Raw genomic sequence first — 26,153 nt, 5'->3', positions numbered from 1 at the left:
AGTCCACAGGAGTTCTTAGTTAAGAGGCAAGCACTCTAGGAGAGCTAAAGAAAAGAACAGACAAAACTCAATCTATAAATGTTCTAGATGTAAAGAACTCAATTCTTAAACCATCTTTATGAGTATGTTTTCTTTAATTTTAAGTTTAGAGAAGTAGTCGGAAACTAAGTTGTGAATTATAAGCACTTTTCCCTTTCTCAGGTTACTCAGATTTCTTTTAAAAAGAGGCCTTAATCTTAGAAAAGTAAGAGTCCAGAAGCCAAGAGGTTTTCTTGTGATGGCTTTGATACATGCATTCCTCTTTGAATGAAAGATTCCTTAGAAGTCTTCCTACTCTGAGTTTCAGTTTCTCATCATCTTATTTACCTCTGTCAACATAAACTCTGCAAACACCTAATCTTTAGACATTTATATCTACCAGAGTATCTGGGGGGCTCAGTCGGTTAAGCATCAGACTCTTGATTTCAGCTCAGATCATGATCTCATGGTTGTGGGATCGAGCCCCATGTCAGGCTCTGCACTGACAGCACGGAGCCTGCTTGGGATTGTCTCCGTCCCTCTCTTTCTGCCCCTCCCCTGCTCATTCTCTCTCATCCTCTCTTTCTGTCTCTCAAAATAAATAACTTAAAAAATAATTCATAACATTTACATCTACCAATTTCTAAGTTGTATTTTGCAAAATAAATATGTAGATTTAAATTTTTAAGTATTGGTCTGAGAACTGAAATTTATTTAAACAAGAAAGATATTTTTATTATATTTTTTAAAAAGCCAATAAGATATGAACCTTGCATTGGTATAACTTGCCACATCAGATTTTGTGTCTTTTAGCATAATCTTTGAAAGTGAATATTGTGCTAAATATTTGGAATGAAATTTTATTAGATGCTTCGGTCACTGTGTTTATTTCGACATCTCTTGTGTCCTGTCATCCCCATTCATGAGTTCAGGATTAGAGTCACTGGTACCTGTATTGATTATAAGCACATCACATCATTATTTGTGAACAAAATAACCTCCTTTTGGTGTATATTTGTCCCAAGATCACTGATTTTTCCCCCTTTTGCCAGTTTCGTTCTGCTTTGATTTAATTAATCAGTTTTAAAACACAAAATCATGGCAGCTCTACAAAAATACACATCTGATGAGATTTCAGAATTATTCTTTTATGGCATTTGGTAAGATATTAGTCATTTAAAAACATTTAGGGGAAGAAAGAGGAGAGGACATTGACAAAACCATGACACATGGGTGAAGCATTCCTGTCCTCTCTGGGCTGACAATGCCTCCATTCATTTCTCTAGGCTCTGGGGAATATGTTCTTCCTTTCTTCTAGCAGTGTGGGTTGGCCAGAGAGAAAGAGGAAGAGAGAAAGGCAGGAGAGTCTCTGTAAATCATCACATACCTTTGCAGCTGACAGACCAGCTCATTGTCAGTGTGTATTTTAAAAGGAGGAAAGCTGAAATAGGTTCCTTCTAAATAGCACATTGTGATTCCTTTCATAGTAAGATCTTTTCTCTACTCTTGACATTGGAAAGCAAGGCAATTGGGTGACAGTTCACTGGGTATTTTCTTATGTTCTTTTTCTGCTGTAGTATATAAAATTGAATATCAAGGTCCTTCAAAAATGAACCTATATCCTTCAATAAGCTCAACTTTCAGTAGCATTTAAAAGTTCAGGGGCTTCTGTGTGGCTTAGTTGGTTAAGCGTCCGACTTCGGCTCAGGTCATGATCTCATGGTTTGTGAGTTGGAGCCCCAAGTCAGGCTCTGTTCTGATAACTCAGAGCCTGGAGCCTGCTTCAGATTCTGTGTCTCCCTCTCTCTCTCCCTGTCCCTCCCCTCCCCACGCTCTGTCTCTCTCTCAAAAATAATAAATAAACATTAAAATAAATAAATAAATAAAACTTCAAAGGACCCTACAGCAAGAAGATTGTCCACCTACAAAACGGTATTTCCTACAGTCTGAGTTTCTGTATAAAGTATTGTATATATCATAGTCTGTCTATATTGTCACACAGATACAGGAGAGAAGGAAAACCAGCTGTGTGTTAAAATGTTTTTGGTCAACATTTGTGTAACAATGATAAATAATACCTTCTCATGCTATGGAAATATTCTATAGAATGAGGTAACGTGAAGTGATATCACGCCAAGTAAAATTGTTGGACTTTTATAGTTATTTATATAAATATCATCTCTCTAGCTATATTATAAATTCCTTGATAAAGGGGTCAATTCACTATTGTATACTTCAAAAAACTCACTATAAGATGTCTATGTCATAAGTGCTCAATAAACAGGTACTAAACAAAGGAATAACACTGTAGGATCCTTCTCCATGTATTTCTTGAGACCTTCTCTATAGGTTCTGCAAATAAACTTGAAACTTAGAGTTCGATGAAAGTAGATAAAACATCAAATAAAAATACCTGACAATTAAATACCAGAAAAACAAAAACAAAAACCAAAACAAAACCAAAAAAAAAAAAAAAAAAACCACCAAAGGAAGAATATATAATAGTTTTCTTTTTTTTTTTTTTTAACATTTATTTATTTTTGAGACAGAGAGAGAGCATGAACAGGGGAGGGTCAGAGAAAGAGGGAGACACAGAATCCGAAACAGGCTCCAGGCTCTGAGCTGTCAGCACAGAGCCCCGACGCAGGGCTCGAACCCACAGACCGCGAGATCATGACCTGAGCCGAAGTTGGACGCCCAACCGACTGAGCCACCCAGGCACCCCTATATAATAGTTTTCTAAGAACAGGTAACATGTTCTCATTATTGATAAACCTGGCAATAATTTTCCTTTAAAACATAGAAACAGAGCACAATCATCTTGGTCAGTAATTGGTTTTGCAAAAATGTCTCTCTTCATTTTATAACTGACCTACTTGAAAACGTGGTGAACCATAAAGGGCCATTTCCTTGGAAAAGAGTATGGACAAGCCCCCTGCAGTTTTGTTTGGGTGCCGTTCAAAGCCAAACCCTAAACCTTTCCCAGAACTTGAAACAAATGGTAAGAGCTACCACAAACCAAAGTGGGAACCTCTGAGGAGAGATGGTTTCCGCTTCATTTTTTTTTTAGTTTATTTGTGTATCCCTACTGCTTATTTAGATGTATCCTACTTTCTCATGGACGTGCTACTTGCTCTTCACAGTGAATGTCAGGGACCAGGATTTTGGGACAGCAACTTTGGGAGATTTATATTCTGGTGCTGCTGTGCTAGACTGCTTCCCATAAGAAGCCAAAAGGACTTCCAACTGGAATACTAACATCCATAAACACAGAATTATCTTATTATCCTTTCCTAGAGCCAGGAAGCCTTTGTTGGGGAACTTAATCTCTGATAAGGTCTTTATAGGATGGTAATTGAATGGAATGAACACCAGCTGAGAAATGTTAGTATTAATCTAAGAATGATGGACTCCTAGGTAAACCTTATTAATATTTCTATTACAAGCCAGTTGATGTTTTGCCTTATTGGGCCTTTTAATAAGAAAATGTAAATTGTTTTAGACATAATGACCTAAAATGCATGCATTGTTTAGAAGTGTGGTAGGGACAAGTAGCTGAGCATCGGAGTTTGGTGCTTCCCTTCCACAATGTTGAGTTGTCAAAGGGAAGTAACTGTCCAGCAAGGGACCACATTTTCCAGCCTCCTGTATCTGATTAGAACACTGACTGGTTAGTGAAAGGAAATATGAGGGGAAGTGATGCATGTCCTTCTGGGAAGTGCTGAAAAGGCAGATGTATCTTCCCTGTTTTTCTGAATGAGGAGATCTCCTAGACCCTAGAAAGGGTGTGACCACAAGATGGAAGGACCCTGAGTTTCACAATGACTCTGTGGTAGGGAAGTGGAAGGGCCCCCCCCAACTGGGAACATGTGTAGTAGTCTGTTTCATGAACAAGACATAAGTGTTTATTGTGTTAATGGAATTTGGGGAGTTTTCTCTCTTCAGGACCTAGCATCTCTTTAACAAATACAGGAGGTAAATAAAAATGTACCAAACAGAGGTCATTGTAAAATGGCAGATTTGTTCCTATCCCCTCTTTATGCTAACATTTTAGCATTTATATAAGTACAGGCATGTTTTGAAAATCATATTAAAACTGCAGGATTTATAGATGGAGAAAGCACCTCCACTCCCTGAATGCTGACCCATTCCTATCTGCCTCTTCCCAGAAAATGGTTTTCCTGGTCATCATTAAGGCCATTCTGGATGCTCATATCTCCTTCATCTACCTGTCCTTTTCCTACCCATTTTCCCATCCAGTTTCCATCTCCTCCATGAAGCTTTCCCTTATCACTAAAGGGATCACTTATGTTTTTGAGCTCAAAGAAATTAAAATCTTACAAATTTGTGTAGTAACTCATATGCTGCTTAGTGAGAATACTCGCGTTATTATATGATTTTTAATGAGCAAAGGTGTCATTTGTCTAAATTGTAAGGTAATGGAGGAACAAAGAAATTTTCTTTAAGGAAATGGAATTAGGACCCAGGAAATAGACACCCTTATCCTTTTGTCTATACCAAGATGATTGGGGGGGGAGGGGGGAGTTTCCAAGACATATACCTAACTGTAATATTGACATCCATAGTGGGATACTTTTAATGCTATATACCAGATGGAATATAGCAGCCACTGATCCTTTTACTTTCCCACAAAAATTAAGATGTTTATCAATAACCAAAGAAGTGGAAAATTGGTCAGAAGTAATGCAGGCATCTTTACTAATTTTGCCTTTGCAGACCCTCTGGTTTTAGTCATCTTCCAAATTTAAGAATGTGTTTTTAGCTGATTTAGTACTTGACATCATTTGTATGCTACCAGTGACAGTGTCACTGTCAGTACGATTAGGATTGCAGGTTTTATGTGTTGAGCCCACCTGAAAGTTGAAACCAGATTCATTCTACCCATGGTGCCAGCCATGTGGTAAACTCCATCCAGTTCCTGGGATGGTACCTAGATTTCAACGGACAAAATGTAATATGAAGTCTCCATAGGCTGTTACCCAATTCTGAGTGATCAGTCCTCCAGAGTTGAGTATCAAATGTCCACATCTTAATCATTGTCAACTGTGCAGAAAGGCCCTTAGAGATTTTTATATGCACTAAATTCAGGAAATTCTCAGGTATGCTTCTCTTAACAATGTAAGTCATGCCCCTTGTGTGCACACAAATCATAATTTGAAAGATCTGTTTGACATTAAGGCTTATATAATTTGGAGGGTGAGTCCAAGATGAAGCCATGGAAGAGAAACTCTGAATGGAGAGTTTCAGGTATCTTACACTTGCGTTGCAAAAGTAAGGACTATGAATTCTCTTGCATACAGTTTAGTCCAGTTAGTCCAAGTAGCTATGGAAAAGCTTGAATCATTAACCCAATCTCTGGACATGGTTTATTTGAGGCATTGTTAAAAATAGCACATGACATCTAGTGTTCTTTCCTCTCACACATTATGCTTTAGATTAACATATGGTAATAATGCTGCATTGTTTGGTTGGCCAATTCTTCATCTAGCATGAAATACAGAGTACAAAAGCACACATGTACAAACTGAGCTAATATTTCTTTCCTTGAAATAAGTAACAGTTATTCATCTAGATTCTTCTCAATTACAGAAATTGATGATATCTTCATGGAAGGAAACAGTTTTCAAAGAATTCTGCAGTGTTTGAATTATTTATTAAGACAACAGAATGGGTGAAATGAAAAGAAAGCTTGTACTTGATGCAAAAAAACAACTGTTATACCAATGTAAGGAAAAAAAAAGTCTGAAAAATTTCAGCACCAAGGTTAATTTTTATTATATAATGAGTGCATAAAAACAGAGTTTGGAAAGGATGCAGTTTTCAGCCACTTTTCTAGTATAATTCTGCCATAACAACAGAAACCAAAATGAGTTGAATTGTTGCGAAGGAAGGAGACTATCATAAAAGATAGTAAGTAGATTTACCTGTCATTTATTATATCATCCTGTTTGCAGCGCTACATTTGAGATTGTGTCAGCACTTCCATTATAAGCCTGTACATAGAGGAATTTGGAATTTGGCCAATAAAAGATCATTCTGGACCAGAAGTTGGCACAGAAAGTTTCCTCCCATGAGCAAAAGTTGTTTTCATTATTTCTTCTTCATTGCCATCTTCTTTTTTTTTTCCCCCTCCCTTTACAAAATTCCATAAAACTTCATCTGGTTGCTTTTAAACTTGGATATCTGAAGTAAAAGTTAAGCATACGAGAGCCAACCCAGTGGTTTGAAGACAATGCATCTTTTGTCCATCTGGGCAGAATTTGTATTTGATATTTTATATGAAGGAACCAATACTTTTCAGTTGGGAGTATTTAGAGAAAGAGTAAAACCTAATTTCAAAAGATCTCTTAGTCATTGTCTCTAATAATGAAGTTAGAAGCAGTGAAATGAGGGTGGGTGAAAGGTTATTCACTTATTCCCATTATGATGCACATTGTAGTCAATGATAAAAGCTAATGATGCACTCTAGCATCATTTCATCCCCATTTAGTTTACAGTTTTTATTGGTGTACAGTTTACACACAACAAAATGGACCCATTTGAAGTATGTGCTTCTATGAGCTTTGGTAAATGTATGTAGTCTTCCAAATACCACCAATCCCAATCAAGTTTCAGAACAATTTCTTCACCATAAAAAGGTCTCTCGTTTCATTGGCAGTTGTCTCCCACCCCCGGTGCAACCCTAACCCTAAGCAGCTACTGATCTTCTTTCTGTCTCTACAGATTTGCCATTTATGGAATTTTAAGACAGTAGAACCAGATGATATGTGGCTTCTTGTGTCTCTGTCTGACTTCTTTCACATAGCACGATATTTCTGATGGCTATCCATGTTCTTGTATGTATCAGTAGTCCATTCCTTTTTATTGCCAAGTAGTATTCCATTGCATGAGTGTACAAGAATTTGTGGATCCATTTATAAATCATGGGCACTTTGAAACTGTTTCCAGTTTGTTACTATTCCTAATAAAACTTCTGCACTTGCTTATATATAAGTCTTTATGCGGGTGTGTTTTCATTTCTCTTGTATAAATACATAGTAGTAGGATTGTTGGGTCTTATGACCCACAGATTTTGATTTGATGTTTTATTTTCTGTCAACTGAATGTATTTTGTTATTTATTTTTTCACCCATGGGTTATTTTGAATGGTGAGATTAAGTGGAAATTTCTTAAATTTACTTCTGTCATTGATTTCTAATTCTGTCGTTGAAATTATTTTCAACTCTTTTAAATATGTTCAAGCTTGTTTTATATCATAGTATATGGTCTGCACTGGTGAATGTGTCATGTGCCTTTGAAAAGAATATTTATTTATTATTACCTGGAGTTTTCTATAGATGTCAACTAGGTCAGGTGATTTATGGAGTTTTAAAATTTTCTGTAGTTGTCCTTTCTTTCTTCTTGCTCTAATAATTACTTACAGATAATTTAAATCTTCAGCTATAATTATTGACTTGTCTGTTTTTGTTTTCAATTCTGATTTTGGTTTCAGTTGCTTTGGCACTCTATTTTTAGGGACACAGGTGCATATGCATTTATAATTGGTATATCTTTGTTTGCCTCTTTTATCTTTATAAGATATTCCTTTTTCTCTAGCAGTAATTTTGTATGAATGCCAATTTTGTATGATATTAATATAGCTTCTTCAGCTATCTTGCACTTATCATTTACATGGTATATTTTTCTATCCTCTTACTTAAAACATCTTTTTATATTTTTATAGTGCATCTGTTTCAGACAATATAGGTGCTTAAACCTTGGGGTTTTTGTTTTGTTTTGTTTTGTTTCTTAGATCTTGCTTTTTAAAAGTCTAGCTTGACAATTCCTACTTTTTGGTTGGAGTATTTAGTCAATTTCCATTTAATGTTGTTATTGGTATGATTAGAGTTAAGAATGACATTTTGCTATTCTTTTTGTCCCTCTGTTAATCCTTTACATCATTGTTTTATGTTAAACAAAAGTTTTGAGTATGCTTTTTTAACTGTATTTCTTTGATTTAGTTTATATGATTGCTCTAGGGATTACAGTTAACAGCCTTTACTTATAATCTGCTTGTGGTTAACTGCCTTCTGTTAAAATATAGGAACTATTTATCAACATAGCTCTTCCACTCACTGTGTGTTATTTGTTATTTTTTACACCTATATAAATAATAAGCCCCCAAAACAGTGTTACAATTATTAGTTGAAACAGAAACATATCTTTTAAAGTAATTGAAAGAAGCAAATATTACACACACACACACACACACCCATTTCTGGTGCTCTTTGTTCTTACTGGTGAATCTAAGTTAAAATCTATTGTCATTTCCTTCCATTTTGAGATCTCACTTCAACATTTCTTGTAGTATAGGTCTGCTAGTGACAAATTCTCTTATCTCAAAAGGTTTATACTTCACCTTCCTCTTTCTAGAATAGATTCAGTGGATGTAGAATTCCTGATTGACAGTTATTTTTAAGCACTTGGAATATATAATACCAGTGTCTTTTGGCCTTTTGTATCTGATAAAGACTGAGCTTTTAGTTATGTCTTTGTTTCTTGTATATGATATGTTGTTCTTTTGTTTTTTTTTTAAGAACGATTACATAATTTTTGCTGTCAGCATTTCAACTGCGGTATCAGACTGAGTTTTTCTTTGATATTTCCTCCTTGGAGTCTATTGAGCATCTTAGTTAATATTAATTAACTTAATTACTTAATATGAGTTAACTTAATTCATTAACTTAATATTAAGTTAGTTAGTATTTTGTATTGAGTTTGATAAGTTTCGGAAATTTTCTCTTCAAATATTTTTCTGCCCCTTTTTGTATCTCTTCTCCTTTTGAAATTCCTATGACATGCATGTTGAAACAACTCAGGTCTATGTTCATTTTTCTTTAATATTTTTCTTTGTGTTCTTTAAGTTGAATAGTTAGATATTGTTCTATCTTCAAGTTTACTGATTCTTATTTCGTCTTAAATCTGTTGTTGAGCCCTTTTAGGTTCATGTTAATGATTTATGGTTGCTATTAAATTATTTTTATAATTTCTACTTTCTTGGCATTATCTGTCTTTACTTACTAATAGTATATTTTTTTCTTTAATTCTTTGAGGACATGTTTCATTACATCCTTGAACATATTTGTAATAGCTGCTTTAAAGTTTTTGCTGCATCCAACATATGGGACAACTTGGAGTCTGTTTCTGTTGAATATATATCTTTTAATTAGTATGATCTCTGTGTTTTCTTTGAATACCTAGTAATTTTTGGTTGAAATGCGGACATTGTAGATAATATGCTGCAGGATTTTGAATTCTGTTTTGTATTAGGATGGTTGTGGTGGTGGTTTTGCTTTGCTTTGTAGGTAAGTAATTTTCCTGTATTGAAATGTGTCTGAAATGAAATTCTTTTCTCTCATAATATGCAGCAGCTGCTCTCTCTGTTCAATTTTTTTCCTGCTTTTTCTTTTTTTAGTGTGACTTCCTGAGCATCTTCCTGGCATCAGTGTAATTTAATTGCCAGCCAACCAATAATTGGGGATAGACCACACTCATGCCATCAAGTCAGTAAAGTTTCCATTCTTGTTATTAATCTGTGTGTGGGTTGAGAACACACTCAATGGCACAACATATTCTTATGTGTCCCCAGGCTTTTAATTTTTGTCAGGCACATAAAGGTTAGCACTCAGCCAGGCATACATGGAGAGTTTATTATTACAGCACTTCTATAACTCTCTCACTACTAAAATCTTCTCTCCCTTAAATTTCTAGCTGCTCTGCCATTTCCCCCAAATCAAGTTCATCTTCAACTGATAAAGCTGTGGATTTTTGCCCCCCAAGCTTGAAGGGGATGGGAACACTCTCAAATAAGAAGGCTATAAATTTACAGTTCTTAATCAAATACAGTAGCAGTGTTTCATGAATAAATATTTATCAAATTGTTGCCAGGTTTGACTATTTCCAGTCCCTAAAATGGTTGTTTTGAATAGTTTTGAATAATTTTGAATTTATACTTATTTTTCAATGGAAGAAATTGCTCAGATTCTTTGAAATGCCCATTCCCAGAGCCCAGACTTAGATCTATTTTACAACGTGAAGTAAATTAAAGTAAGTCATCCTTTTCTCAATATTGTTATATAATCATTAGACAAAAAATAAAGAAAAATACCTAATGTGGATGAGAACATGGGTAAATACCATTGTATGTGATTTTGACAAACTTCCAACTGTAAATACGTTTTGACCTAGCTATTCTACTCTTCTACTTCCAGGAACCATCCTATAGAATAATTCAAAATGTGACCAAAATTACAACTATAGATATACTCATTGAAGCAGTATTTATAACAGTGGAAAATGGGAAGGAAACCAAATGCCCAACAATGGGGTTTCAGTGTATTTATGAAGTGAAATGCCATGCTGCCAGTATAAGTAATGGTATAGGGTTGTGGATGTGTGTTGATTACTGTATGAGCCAAGCTGAACACAAAGCAATACAGCAATATAGTCCCACCACTCCCCTACTTTTTAAAGTTTGTGGGACCAAGGAAACTGGAACAAATGGAAGAGAACTGAGGGCTGAGACTCAGAAGCAGGGCTTGGGCTGCCGTAGATGAACCAGCCTGGGTCAGGCCAGTCTCAGGCACTGACACATCACCTAAGTCAGGCACTGGTCTTTGATAAAGCAAGATCTGGATTTAGATGATTAATTGCTAAATAAAGGTGTGGGTGTGCCCCCCAAGAACCATTAATTAAAATATTTAAACCAGATTCAGATCCTGGGCAGGGCTACTGAAGGTAGAACAGCAAGATAATCAGCAGAGGTCTGGTCCCATTTTCCATCTTGGGGGTAGAATTCTCTGAAAGAAGTAGGGTATATAGATAGCAGTGTGATCAAATGGTAAGCAAAACTGTTAATACAAAACAAGAGTAGCAGGCAAGTTCGCAGTCTTAGGGATTCAAGGCAAGTTATGGTTGTTGAGGAATTGGAGGTGTTAGGATCAGAGTAGAACCAGCTGGGAAAAGAAAAAAAAAGCCTATTTACTGAGGGATTACTAAGTGCCACAAGTTCCCTCCTAACTTATCTCTTATCAACTCTGTAAAGAAGGTGAGATCTTCAGACTTCACATTCTTCTTCAAACATGGCACAACTATGTGCCAAGTGCTTTCTTTAGGGATGAGCCAAAAGTCAGAGAGCCAGGAAGTTATACTGCCTGGAATAGAATTCAGTCTTTCTGAAGGACCAGTTTTCCCCATTTCTTCACTCTGCAAAAAGATAAAAACAGGAAATAACTATCCCATGGATTCTTATATGGATGCAAAGGGCATCCAGAAATGGACTGGATCACACTTGCAGTGGATAAGTTCACAGCACTCTATGGTCAGAGGGCAGACATGTTATTATAGTCATGTTATCACCGCATCCATAAAGGATGTCTACAGTTTCTATCCTTGGAATCACTCCTTTGAGTTAGGATATGGCAGGTGGTGCCCAGATATGTTAATAGGGAAAATATATCAGTAAGAATGGAATAAACTGTAAGTAACAAAATGCCAGATGGCTAGGGTTCTGTACACCAAAAAGGAAGAGAGAGATGGCTATTGTTTAGATCAGGTTTGGCAATTTCTTTTCTGTAAACAGCCAGAAAGTAGATATTCTTGGCTTTACAGGCCATATGATACAGTGTCCTACACAACTATTCATCCCTGCCTTTGTAATGGGAAAGCAACCATAAGCAGTTTACAAATAGGTGTTCCAATAAACCTTTATTCAAAAAGAAAAAGAGGGGTGCCTGGGTGGTTCAGTGTGTTAAGTGTCTGACTCTTGATATTGGCTCAGGTCATGATTTCACAGTTGATCAGTTCAAGCCCCAATATTGGGCTCTGCACTGACAGTGTGGAGCCTGCTTGGGATTCTTTCTCTTTCCCTCCCTCCCTCCCTCTCTCTCTCCCTTCTGCCCCTTCCCCACTCTGTGCACACATGTTATCACTCAGAATAAATAAATAAACTTAAAATTAAAAGTTAACTAGCTAATACATTCTCTGAGAAAAAGAAAAAAGAGAGAAAGAAAAAAAGCCACAATCTGGATTTGGCCCATAGGTTATAGTTGGTAATCTCCTCTTCTAGAAGATATATAGTATCTACCACAGTGAAGGCAGATGTATTTAAATAACATGAGGCTTGTTAACTTGTAAAACCATGGTAATTGACTAGATAGGCAACCATCATTTTAAAAACAAGGTTTCCTGGGCCACGCCAGTGTAGTGGGGGTCCTGGTGACAAGGAGACCCCAGATGCCTGGTTCGGAGAAGAATACTGAAAGGCATACATAAAGACCTCTGTGGTAAAGAAGATGAACTCTGATGACCTCACAGTTATTCTCAGACTGTGACAGAGTGGGCAAATGAAGAATCATGGGGAAGATCAGATACTGAGAACCTCATGTGATATTCAGGTTTTTTTTTTTTTTTTCTCCTTTGCAGGATTGCAATATGGGCTCTGGCCCATACAGGAAGGAAAATAAACGTCTGCTTAACTAGTTATTGTCGAGATGCATTCCCTTCTGCCCAGAGAGTGTCCTTAGTTCTAGACACTGCATGAATTACTTACGTAGACTATACAACTGAAGGATTTGCAAGTACTAAATAAGGAATATGGTGTTTCTAATCGGCCAAAAGTGGGTTGGGGGTAGAGTGGAGGAGGAGGTGATATATTGTAATAGCCATATTAAACTGTACTAAACTTGAAATAACGGGGAAAATATTTCCTTAAAGCTAATAGGAAAAATCAGTTACCAGACTCGGAACCATGAATCTAAGTTGTCATCCAGCTGCATGGGCTTACTGGGAGAGTTCCTGCACCGAGGTTTTCATTATAAAACACAGAGGCATTATTGGGGATAAATGAACCAATATGAATGAAATACCTGTAATTGCCAACCTGAAATTTCACGCCAAAAATCATCTGAATCCCAGGTTGATGTGGAGTGGTTTTTCTTAAGTTCAAAAAGAATCCACTTTATTAGTGGATTGGGATACTTAGCAGGAGTATGTTTATAAGCTTGGGTTCTTCAGGTTTTCTCTAATATTGGAAACAGAAGTAAAGGGAAGTTCTTCCTTGAATTATTTTCCCTGAATCTACTTATTGTGGTCTTTTGTTTAATGTGCTAAAGATAATAGTAATAGTGCCCAGCCTTGTGGGTGAGGAGAGCCAAGATCCTGCCAGGCCCTGGTGGCCAGACTGGGAGTATCTGACCAGGGTGGGTACTTTGTCTTATTCATCTGCCCAGGTGGGTTGCCTTTCTCCACATTTACACAACGGAGACATGTGGTCTAGAGGTGGCACTGCCTAGCGGCAACTACTGGAAGGCTGGGCCCATCTTGGACTTACTGGTAAGGGAGAACACAGTGGGAGTGTTTGGGGCCTTTCTAGTGAAATCTCCCAGGCATCAGCAGGGTACAGAGGGCAATCTGAGCTGAGCACTGCACCCCCTTCTTCCCTATCCCAAGAGCAGAAGTTTGCAGAATGAAGTCACATGACAAATAAGACCCAATAGAATACTAATAATAGAAGGATGCTGGCTAAGCAAACGTTTTATGGGAATTCCCACTGTTTGTAAGAGGAGGAGTAAAGCCTGCCATCTTGCTTCTTACTTGTTTGTAGTAGACTTCTATGTCCTTTTATGCTCTCTCCTCCCCCTTTCTCCTTCTTCTACCTTCTCTCTCTCTCCCTCCCTCTTATCAGTACCAAGATTTGCTGAGATCACAGATTGGCTGACTCCCTTCCACACCTCCTCTCATAAACTTGTTCCCCTTGCTATGTGGGTATCCCTGCTCCTGTGTCAATGAGGCTTTTTAAATGTTATAGTCACAGTAAGAATGGGTCATACATGCAGCTTTACCGTCAGAGGTGATGAGTTCATTCACTGTGGCAATGAGGCCACATGTCAGTAAGTCATTAGCCTTATTGAGGGGTCCCAGAATAAGGAGCCCCAAATTGCCAGAGTACGGAAAGAGCAAACTGGATGGCATTAAAATAGAATTCAGAGATGAACACTTTGACCTGCAACTATTGTTCTTAGTCACTTTTGTGTCTTCGCCCCTTTTGAAAATTGCATTAATTTCATCTTCTCTCTGCATATGCATATACATAACATCTTCCAAGCAGTTTTAAAAAGTGCATGTACATCCTTCAAACTCACTCATGGATCTGAGATTAATCCTTGAGTGAAATGAATCGGTAATGATTTAAACACAATATACTAAGCAACAGCAAAACTGCTATAGATTTTTTTAATATCGTAACAAAATGGAGAAAATATAATTTACCATGAAGAGATCTGTCCCTCGCCACCTTAGTTAAGTGATCCAAGTTAGCATCACTCGTAGCGGTCCACCCTGGCATAATGCATCTCCTGATAATAACGCAACATGAAGTTCAATTCATAGTTGGTGAAGTATCCTGACATATCTAAACACCTCTTTGAACCTAACTTCTCATTGACAGAAATTTTGGGAAATTAAAAAAACAGGTCAAATGATATTTATTTCGAGGAAACAACGAGACCCATTCAAAATGTGAAACATTCCGAAAAGCAACTAGTTTGGTCTTTTGAGACGGTCAAGATCTTTAAAAACCAAACAAACAAAACAGCTGTGAAGACCATTCTGGATTAAAAGAAACTCTATGAACATAACAATCAAATGTAAAATATGAACCTTGATTGTATTCTGGTTCAAATGAACAAGCTATAAAAGAGGTTTTTGGATAGTAATTAACAAAAATTTAATATGAGCTGGATGTTAGATGATATTGGGGAGTTACTGTGATTTTTCTCAGGTGTGGTAATGGTATTTAATTTACAAGTATATATATAAAACATATATATATATATATATATCTGGATGTATCTAAATACAAAGTATATATAATAAAATCTTAATGTTACACTGTACCGTTCTTTCCCATTTTTATATATGTTTGAAATCTACAAAATAAAAATAGAAAAAATGAGTTAATGAATTAAAGTTTAACTTTAAAAAAATTTTTTAATGTTTATTTTTGAGAGAGAGAGACAGAGACAGAGAACAAGCAGGGGAGGAGCAGAGAGAGAGGGAGACGCAGAATCTGAAACAGGCTCCAGGCTCTGAACTGTCAGCACAGAGCCCGACACAGGGCTCAAACCCACAAATTGCGAGATCTTGACCTGAGCCGAAGTCGGACGCTTAACTGACTGACCCACCCGGGCGCCCGGTAAACTTTTTTTATTTTTTAAATATCGCATTAAAAGTTGTGTTCTTAGTCAAGCATTTTATCAACTTCAAACTTTTTGCTGGACAGCCTGGCTCTGAGTAATTCACAGAGCCAAGACTGAGCATTTTGTAATAGGTCATCATTGACCAAGAAATCACAGCGATGCTCTTTGTTTCTCTCATTCAAAGTAGAAGTAAATGTGATTAAGGATCTGTACTTTTAACTAAAAATGCAGCATTGCTTTGGGAGACTTTGTATCTCTGAGGCTTAAATAATGCTTTCTGGCAAACACTGAAGTTGAATACTTTTTAAAAGAAAACATACCAGAATGGCCACTGGCCACATCTCTACCACTACCACCAGGCTTCTCTGATGTAATAAAAGGATATACAAAAAAGTTAAGGAAATGTTATCACCTGAGATCATATTTTCCAACTGGAATTCATTGAGAACTAACAAAGTTGGACTTAACAGAGTCATGATTTGCCGGCATCCCCAAGTCTAATTAAGTCAGTCCATATTATCTCATGTCCCACCCGGTGCAGTGCTATGTAATGCCACAGATTACTGGGGATTGCCAAGGACTTACTGCACGGTATTAAATTGTATAGATAATGGCTTTTGGCATTTTCGTTAGAAGGGGCTGGTTTCAATATGCAGTCAGGCAACATCGTTTTACTCTCAATGCTTAGTTCATCACCAGCTTTTTTCTTTTTCCTTTTTCTTTTTTTTAAGTCCTGAAAATAGCTTACCAAAGATTTGTCATTTCCTGCCTAGAGAAAGTTCTGGAGTATTTGTGTTTTTATAAATATCAGATGTGTAATCTCAGACATGAACTTATTATAACTAGCCCCAAGGCATCGTGAGCTGCAAGTTGCCACACGAAAATTAAAGGGGTCAAATTCAAAAGGGATGTGTGTCAAAAGGCTCTGCAAAATGGCATGAGCTTAATAAGCATCCCTCAGATGAACCTGTGATTGCCGCGGAAGCTGCCATCTGTCTCTTGCTGTTGGTTAGCCTTCTAAATGCCTTTTATAGCCCCCCAGTAGTGCATAGGGTCCCCTGAGCTCAATTGGAAGAAAAATATATTAAGTTGGCTCCTGTTAAGTAAAGGGGAAGGGAGAGAAGTGTTTAAATGACTTGCTATCTCTTGGGCTCTATTTGCTCTGCTAAAAAATACCGTACCTAGTATTTCAGAAATGGGAACTCTTTGAACCTCAGGAAAAGTCTTTTGGGGGTCATTTGGTATCCTTCTGGAGCAAGGGACTTGATGCTATTGTTTTATTGGTAGCATTTATCATTCAGTCCCACTTCCTATTTTGCCTTTTTCTTTAACAGGGTTTGATAAAGTAGCATCATAAAAACAGACCTGCAGGTTTGAATTAGCCTCCATTCAGCTAAGCCATTGTTTCTCAATTGGGGTCTGAGAAACAAGGGGGCTCAGGTTCTCTGTGCCAGGATGCACTCTCAGGGGAGCCAGGAGAGGGGATTTAAAGTGGGATGAGGGTGACGAAAAAGTCAACTCCTGAGAGGCTAGAATCAAGGTAAGGGCGTGGAATTCAGCAATTCTCACAGGGAACGAGAAACCAAATACTAAAAATGCCAAAAGACCAGTGTGGTGTAAAAATAAAGAAATGTGGTCCATGAGTCCTCGAGAGAAAGATTCTTCTTTCTTCATTGAAAGTGATACCAGAAAGCAAAATCAAACAACGAAAAGGATCTAAAATGTCCAAAATCAAAGGAGTGGGGAGCTGCTCTGAATCCAGCAGCAGTAACTGTGGGGCACAAGGCACTAAATTTTGACGCAGACGACCAGGGTCAGTCAGCTTGGACTACTTGACTATAGAGTCACCAAGACTGGGTATGGTATGTGTGTGTAGCTAACTAACTTTTATTAAGTGCTTACTGGGTACAGGCCCTCAGCAGGTGCTTTGTGGTCATTTAAACATTTACTCTTCAAAATCACCCAATGAGGCAAGCACTCTAAGGATTCTCATTTTCCAAATATAAAAAAACAACACTAGGGGTAAACAGTTTGCGCAGGCACATAATTAGCTTCAGCTGAAGACAATAGTCACAGCTGCATTTCTGCCAGGCAACATGTATATTCACCTTGTTTAGTCTGTGACATAAGAACCATTATTATCACCATTTTACAGATGGGGAAACTGAGGCTTGGGAGAGTTAGGTAAGTTTCACAGGATCCTGCAGCTAGTAAGCGTGAGTGCCAGCTTTCAAACACAGGAAGTCTGACTGCAGTGCTTGGCCTCTGAGCTGCCACTCTTCCGCCGATCTATGTAGTTTTTGCTGTATAAATTTAAGTTTCTTCTCACTCGATGTCTATCTGTATCTTCTCCATTTGTAGAGAAAATGACTTCGTAAAAAGCATTTGATACATATAAAATTCGACTTTAAAGGAATGCCATAAAACAACTATTATCCATTGGAATGTGTTGCTGTGTAGATAAAGGCATTAATAGTCCTTGTTATTGCTTAGTACTGCATTCCAGAATGCCAAGAAGGATCTCGGGAACAGAGCACAAGAAAATGGCTTGATCCGGAGTCCTGCCATGTTCTCTCTGGGGAAGGCAATCATGGGACCATGGTACACTACTATTTTCAAATCTGGAAATCTCAGTTTGCATCAAAACTGGCTGCAAAGCTGAGGCTGCCAAACCTGGGTGACTGAGCAGGGCCCAGGTGTGAGAATCTTCAGGGGGGCGGATGACTGGGAGCTGCAAAAAACAGGTCCACAGATCCAGAGCTAGGCCAATAAAGGCCAGAGAAGAACAGCAATGTGAAACCCAGGAAATGAGAAAAGATCCACACCAAAGAACACTGTCTGCTGCAACTTGAAAATGCCGGAGAAATGGGGACAATCCTCAAGTATTCCAGAGAACTTGGGATCGTAATTTGATCAGTCTTCTCATTAGCAACGTTACAAACTAGAAGGCAGTGGAATGATGCTTTCAAAATTCTGAGTGAAAATGATTTCTAAGGAAGCTGTTTGTGGATACTCACGACACACATGTGAGATCCAGTGAGTAGATGACCCAGTAGAGGAGAAAAGCAAAGGAAATTTTTAAGATGAGGCAAAGAGAAATACTGGGCTGGCAGCTGGATAGCAAGCCTAGACCGTTCAGCCCAGCAGAGCTGAACTGTGCAAGCAGGAAGTATACAAAAATGTAAACAAAGGGTTATCTGACAGTTTGGGGTTGTGGAAAAAATAGTATTGAGAGACATTAAAAAAAATTTTTTTTTAACATTGATTTATTTTTGAGAGACAGAGCAGGAGCAGGGGAGGGGCAGAGAGAGAGGGAGACACAGAATCCAAAACAGGCTCCAGGCCCTGAGCTGTCAGCACAGAGCCCGATGTGGGGCTTGAACTCGTGAACTGTGAGATCATGATCTGAGCCGAAGTCAGACGTTTAACCGACTGAGCCACCCAGGCACTCTGATATTGAGAGACATGTTATAGATGTTTAGGATGAATTAGGTGTAGGTTACAACATTTTTTTAATAACAAAAAACTAGACAATTATTTCAGTGGAGTTGAAAAATAATAGAAGAAAAACTAATCAGTCACTAACTCCATAGTAGTCATAATAATGAAGTATGGAATATGGATTTCATAAAAATTAATCCAAGGTGTCTTTAATTATAAGATGCTTCTTTATCTTATATACCAGTAAGAAAGAAAAAAATACGAGACACATTCATTATAAAGTGATTTATTAAGTGATTATAAAGTGATTTTAATATGATTTAAATCCTTTGCTTAAGGCTGACAAGAGTTAACTCCATGCATAACAGTCTAATAACCATTTACTCATGCTGTCTTTAAATGTCTTTATGTAAGTTTCTTACTAACAATTAATGATGGCATAGATTTGTAGGTGTTTTTAAAATCCTGTGCTTGGAAGGTTTATAATGAGAAATGTTCTTTGAAACAAGGCAATTTAATTTTTTTTAATGTTTATTTATTTTAAGAGAGAGCATGAGAGAGAGGGAGAGAGAGAAAGAGAGTGTGTGTGTGCACATGAACAGGGAGGGGCAGAGAGAAGGAGAGAGAGAATCCCAAGTAGGCTCCACACTGTCAGTGCAGAGCCCGACATGGGGCTTGATCTCACAAACCTTGAGAACATGAACTGACCCAAAATCAAGAGTAGGATGCTTACCTGACTGAGCGACCCAGGTGCCCAAGGCAATTTAATTTTTAACGTTAAGATCTTACCAAATGTTTGTATTTTGGTTCTCACTTTTGTAGCTGAGTATGGGTTGTGTATATTAAGGAGATAGATCCACATTAATGAGATGTCTTGGGCATGAAGTTATCTGAATATTACTCCCATAAAAGAAAGTTCAGTTAATAAGGGTGATTTAATACATAAGAACAGATACATAAAAACTCACACTTTTGTCTTTTTCCATTCATTCATCAAATATCCTCCACAATCAAAAAGGCTAGTGTATGGCAAGTGTCTAGGATGGTTTGGGTAGTCAATAAGCACTTAAGATGCTGAGTGACAGGGGGACATTTAAAGGAATCAAGAAATGATCAAGGAATATTCATCTGTAAAGTAAAAACCTGAAGATAAAAAGTGTGCTAATTTCTTCTTTTGAGAGAGTTGTCGGGTTTCCCACCTCAAGTTGAATTACTACCTTAAAGACTTTTCTCCACACTTTCTCTTCTCTCAGGAAGCAGAGCTTCTTTGGCCTTCCAGCCTCCTCTGGGGAATGATATAGGCCTTCTTTCCATCACTCCCCTCCCCCCCCCCCCTCCACTTCATGGTCTGCTCAGTTTGGGATACTCCACTGGGAACTGGGAACATTGGCTGTTCCTTTTTGCCACACACACAGCAGTCATCCATTCCACTCAGCTCAGCCCCGAGGCCCAAGGCAGGCTTATTCATTGACCATGAAGGTCAACAGAGTCACCGTGAGTAGGTTTCATGTTTAAGCACCTCTCTGTACTTCCTGACACATCCAGATGAGGGCGCAAGGGAGCCCTAAGGGAAAGAGCAGAAAGAGTTGTCCAAGAGAGGAAGAGAGAGCTCAAGAGAGGCAGTTCTGTTGGTGTGAAATGGCTGACATTGCTGAAACCAAAGAGAATAAAGAACGGTCCTGTCTAATGAGGAGAATGATGACGTTTTTATGGCCATTAATGGATTTAGCAGCAAGATTTCACTTTTTTCATAATCATGGAGTCCGTTTGCAGTCTTGACCTGGGCTTGGAATAGCCTGCTGTCCTCTCCCACCCCCTGCCAAGATGCTTTCCTTTCATCCCAGGGCCTTTCAGTTCTTCCTTCCCCTGCCAGGCCTTCTAGGTTAGACCCGCGGGGATGACAGCTCCCTCCCCACAGCTCTCTACCCATTTAGACAGTTACATTGCTCCACACCAATAAAATGCATTTAACCTTGGCCTGTGGGGGATGTAAATCTTTCAGGTTCTATTTATGTATCAGTTTAATATTTTTATTTCCCTGTCTAGATATCCTCTATGTGTCTGTCATTGTTGTAAGACAGTGGCTTTTAAGCTTTTTTTTTTTCTGTTATACAACACTTTGTTCGAACTTGTTCTCACATGGAACCCAGTGTGTTTGTAAAGCAACATGGATGTGGAGAATCTTTGAGGTGATGGCAGGAAGAAGGGGTCCAGGTGTTGGCTCACTTTGTTCTCTCCCACCCCTAGTTCCAGCAGGCCCGAGGGGCCTCAAGGAGCAGAGTTTCATCAAAGCTATCTTTTTAGAAAAGAAAATGTTGTGGCCCCTGAATGCTGCAAAGTTCTGTTTTATTTCTTCTGTGCTATACCCAGAGGGCTGTTTGTTATGTGATAGTAAAATAGTGAAACCTCAACTGAAATTTGGAATCAATAATCCTCCCCAAGCATACAGGCTCCAGTTTATCTTATACTATTAGTGAAGCAAAGGATTGCCTCAGAAACCCACTATTAAAACAAAACAAAACAAAACAAAACATAGACTGTTTACCTACATGAGAGAAAAAACTATTTATAAACACATTGGGTGGTGCTAATTTGGACAAGCTTGGTAACACAACTTTTGTGTGTCTGTGTGTGTGTGGGCAGGGGAACTCTTTAGTATGCTAATTATAGATCTTTTTTTTTTTTTTTCCCCTAAGGAATGATTCCAAAAAAGTCTTATCTGTGTTACTTGTTTGGATTTTAGGAATATTCTGTAATTTATATTTGCTTTAATTCAAAATGACTCTCTCATGAGTCTAAATTTTAAAGTTTCACTATAAATTACCTTTATAAAAGAAAGATTGAGCAAATTGTTTTTCTTTTATGCCTCATAAATTATATACTTAAAAAGTATAATCCTCCGGAATGATACGGTTTTATTACTCTCTTTTCCTTTCAGAACTAGTGGAATCATGTTCGTATCTTTACCAATCCAGAGTATCAAATTGGTGAGGTAACTAGTATGGTTGCTATCACAGTGCCTGGAAATAGGAGATGCTTTCCAAGTGGTAGTTCTTGGCCTTCTTTTCACTTCAGACCTAACCCAGCTCCGCCATGTTTATCTTGTATTACCTGTACCCTCACTGGTTCCCGAGATCTGAATTGCTGAATGTCACAGCCAGTTAAGAATTGGCCTGAAGTCCTGGAAAGATCACAGACCATAGAATCCTAATGGGATCCCATGCTGGAATGATTCACTGAATTGATTGTATTAACAAAGTTGATCCCTGCCCCGGAGATCCTCATAGTAAAGTAGGGGAGATTGAAAGGTGAATACTTACAACACAGCATTATGGGGGCTGCCATAAAGAACTTCCTCTGGCCACATGGGGCTATAACTGTGACCTAATGGCCAGGGAGGCATTTGCCAAGTGTATGGGTGAGCACAGTACATCCCAGGGACAGAACATTATGTGGAAGGGCACAGAAAATTACAGACTGTTTAAATACCTATTGCCTGCTGTCCTGGACGCCAAGGATAAAACAGCGATTAAAACCAAGACCCAGCTCCCATGAAACTCACATCCTAGTATAATGAGAGAATGTGTGGTGTTCAGGTAATGGCCCACGGTTTCGTGTAAATGAGGGGAGGTGGTGAAGACGACGGTGGTGATACAGGGTTCCATCTGAAGGAACTTGAAGGACAAATTTAGGAATATGAACTTCAGTCTATAAGGTAGTTCCAGGGGTTGTTGACCAGTTTAACCTCTGGAGGGCAGGAATGATTATGACTTCCTGTGGACAAAATTGAAACCATATGTTGTGTCTAAAAGTTCAACAGTGTTCATCTTGGCTTTTGCTTGAGCCAACGTCCATGAGCTGATTAAATGTCTTCTGTTTGGTATGCATGAAAATGCCACACCATTGCTTGTGAGAAGATTTAAAGAGGAGAAGAATTAAAGTGAGAGCAGGAGTCATAGGAAAAGGCTACAAAGATGTGGCCTTGTGCACTGGCCTTGGACTTGAACCCGAATTCCTGTTGCCTGCCAGTGGCTTGAAGTGTGCACATGGCTTCACCTGAGGTAGCCAGATGGATAACAGCAAACACTGTGCCAAGATGTTCCCACTGGGTACTTTAAACTTTCCTGGAGCAAAACAAGGCTTCTGTGCACAGCCTGAAAATGTGTAATTTGGGAACACATTTTTTACCCTCAGTTTGAAAGGAGGAATCAAATCTGTTGACTCTTGCTACCCCCACTCCTGCACTGCAGCCACTGTCTTAAAGTTTCTTCAAGGTGTCCCACGTACAGCTTTATGTAAGGATGATTGATTTCTTTTTTTTTTTTTTTATGGCAGTCACTCTCATTGCTTAGTAGTTAGTCGTTAGTGGAAAGAGTGTTTTTAATGATATTTAAATGAGTGATATGCTGCTTCTGGCCACCACCCACCAAAGCATGCCTTTCTGTTCTTTAGAGTACCAGAAAAGGGCACTGATTCATTCACACTGCCTTTGACCAAAGGCCTGGATTGAGAGTATAATCTGTAGCAGCAGACATAGTAAAGAAACTGGTTTTATGCAGATTAACCCCATGACTTTGACCTGACCCAGTCAAGGGTAAAAAATGTATTCCCAAATTACACATTTTCAGCTCTCTAACCAGTAGTTCTCAAAATTTTGGTGTATCTGAATCCTATGAACTTCTTATAAATAATTTTTTAAGTTTATTATTTATAATTATTAAGTTTATTATTGTTAAGTCTATTTATTTTGAAAGAGAGCGAGCATGTGTGTGTGTGAGTGGGGGAGGGGCAGAGAGAGAGGGAGAGAACCCCTCTCAGCGCAGAGCCTGACATGGGGCTTGAACTCAGAGACCCTGAGATCATGATCTGAGCCGAGATCAAGAGTTGGGAGCTTAACTGAGCCATCCAAGTGCTCCTGCTAAGAACTTTTTGAAACACTGATTCCTGGGCTACACTCCCAGAACTTCTAATTCAGTGGGTCTGACACAAGGCCCAAGAATTTGCATTTTTAGCAAGCTCTCTCAGGCAATGCTGATGCATCCCCTGGACAACACTTTGGGAACCATTCATCTTGTATCCCAAATTAACCTGACCATCTGAAACAAATTTTTAAGGGAGATGCCCTCAGATGTTGAGTCTTTGACCACTCCCCAGCCCTGCATCAAGTGCCCAGGTGATTCCAGTCATCAGGGAATTTTGGAAAGGCTGTTAACTCACCCCAGTTGAATTACATGATCATTATGTCTAACAATTTAGTTTTGCAATCATTTAGAGCAATCAGTGGGCTTTTTAAAGTACTTATCTCTGGGTCATACTCCCAGAAATTCTGATTCAACTGGTCAAATTAAGCCCAGGAACCTGTGTTTTTAAAAGCTCCCCAAGTATTTTCTATGTGTAGCCAAGGTTTGGCTGAAAGCTTGTTAGAAGGCCTATAGCCCCTTCTTTATCTGACTAAATCCCTGCCTGAGGAAGCCCTCCCTTACACCTCCATCCCCAGGAGGGGTGAAGCACTTCTCTGCGGACCTGACAATTCTGTCAAAACATTTGGCACAATGCTTGCAATCATTGGGAACTTCCCACTTTCTCCTGTGAGAAGGTAAACTTCTTGAGGACAGACGCTAGGTCTGAATTTTCTAGGAAACCCAGTCCCTAGAGAAGAGCATTAGATCAGCTTCTGAAGAGCGAGTAAAACTTTGTTTTCTGTGATTCCTACTGCAGTAGAGCAGAGGGCAGACTTGGCTTGGACACTTACCAGCCACAGACATTGGAAATATTATTTAGCCTTGACTAAGAGCCTCTGTTTCTTTCTCTGTCAAATGGACATCTCATGGGGTAGTTGTGAGGTTTTGATGGGATTGATGTAAAGCACATTTCACAATGCAAAGCATATAGTAAGTGATCCAGTCAGTGTTAGCTATTTTTGTGTTCCGTTCTGTTTATGTTTTAACTCAAGCTGACTTGCAACCCCAGTTCCCTGGCCAAACAGGGCTGCTGGCTTGGCTTTGCAACCTATCAGCTCTTCCTGCCCTTCTCAGTTCAAGTGCCACTGGGCTGCACAGCTCTCAGGTGTCACAGCTCTCCTGGTCAGATGGGTGGAGCTGTGATGCAGCACTTTGCTTGGGTGTGGACAAATCCTGCTCTAGAACCAATAAAACCCTTCATTTGAGGATCCAGATCAGGCCTTCTACCAAAGTCCCTGGTCAGAATGCATCCTTGACTTGGTTCTGCAGATGAGTGAAGCTGCTGGTTGGGATTTACTACTTAGGCACTGCAGGTATGAACTCCATCTGCCAAGATCCAGATGATGGTTGTTGCAAACTCCCCCATCCCTTCTCCATCCTAGCCAGATTCTCAGTGGTTCAGCCCTGTGTGTTCCGCTGTAATCCTTGTGTTGTCAGAGCAGAATAGAGACTCCCACAAAGCAACCCCGTTTTGAGGGGATGCTAGTTTTCTCCTCTTGGGTTCTCTTTTCCCACTGGAGGAAATGGTGGCTCAAGGGTGACCTCTCTGAGTGGTGTGCTGTCCAAGGGGACGGGCAACATGGTCAACCTATAACCACTCCTCTTAAGCTTCTAATGCAGTCTGTCTGGGTCTCTGAGCTGTGCTCCAGCCTCACCCACCCCTTATGTTTTAGGATTCTTTAAGTGATGGCTTATTTTTGAATACTCATTATTTGTTCTTGTGAAGGGGAGCAAAGTCAGGAATGACATATGTTGCCATCTTGATGACATCACTCCTTGTCCCAATTTTTTTGAGGCCAGCATAGCCCTAGTATCAAAACCTGAAAAAAAGTTATAAGAAAAGGGAATTACAAATAAATATGTCTCATAAACAGTGATGTAAAATTCCTTGACAATGTATTACCATAACAAATCTAATAATGTATAAAAAATTAATGCAATATTAGGAGGGAAATTTATCATAGGAGTGCCATTTAAATTTATCATAGGAGTGTCTATTGTAGGTTAGACATTTAAAATCATTCAATGTAATACACCACAATAACAGAATAAAAAAGAAAAATTATATAATCAACTCATAAAGAGTATTGGACAAAACACAATACCCATTCATGATAAAAACTTCCAGAAAATTGGAAAGAGAAGGATACTTCCTTAATCTGATAAAGGGCATCTATAAGAAACTGAGAATTAACATCATTATTAATCGTGAAATATTAATTTTTGTCCTCCTTAGATAAGGAACAAATCAAGGGTGTCTTCACCTCTATGTACACTATTTTACTATATAATCTATTCATTACAATAAAACAAGGAGGGGGGAGACATAAAAATTGGAAAGGAAGAAGGAAAGTTCTCTTTATTCACAGGCAGCATAGATGTTTATCCTAAAGAATCTATAAAACACTACAAAATAACTCATAAGTGAATTCAGCAATGTCACAGGATACAAATTCAATATACAAAAAGTCAATTG

At 38.5% G+C, this 26,153-nt stretch overlaps 1 protein-coding gene across 8 annotated transcripts in view; it reads left to right on the top strand.

Moving 5' to 3' along the window:
* The window catches only part of ADAMTSL1 (ADAMTS like 1), an 872,819-nt gene that overhangs the window by 334,979 nt on the left and 511,687 nt on the right, over window positions 1–26,153 (top strand). The window lies entirely within an intron of this gene.

The sequence above is a fragment of the Acinonyx jubatus genome, chromosome D4 (genome assembly GCF_027475565.1).
Source record: "Acinonyx jubatus isolate Ajub_Pintada_27869175 chromosome D4, VMU_Ajub_asm_v1.0, whole genome shotgun sequence".
NCBI lineage: Eukaryota > Metazoa > Chordata > Mammalia > Carnivora > Felidae > Acinonyx > Acinonyx jubatus.
The sequence above is the reverse complement of the archived record's forward strand: the minus strand, read 5'-3'. Positions and strand labels throughout refer to the sequence as shown.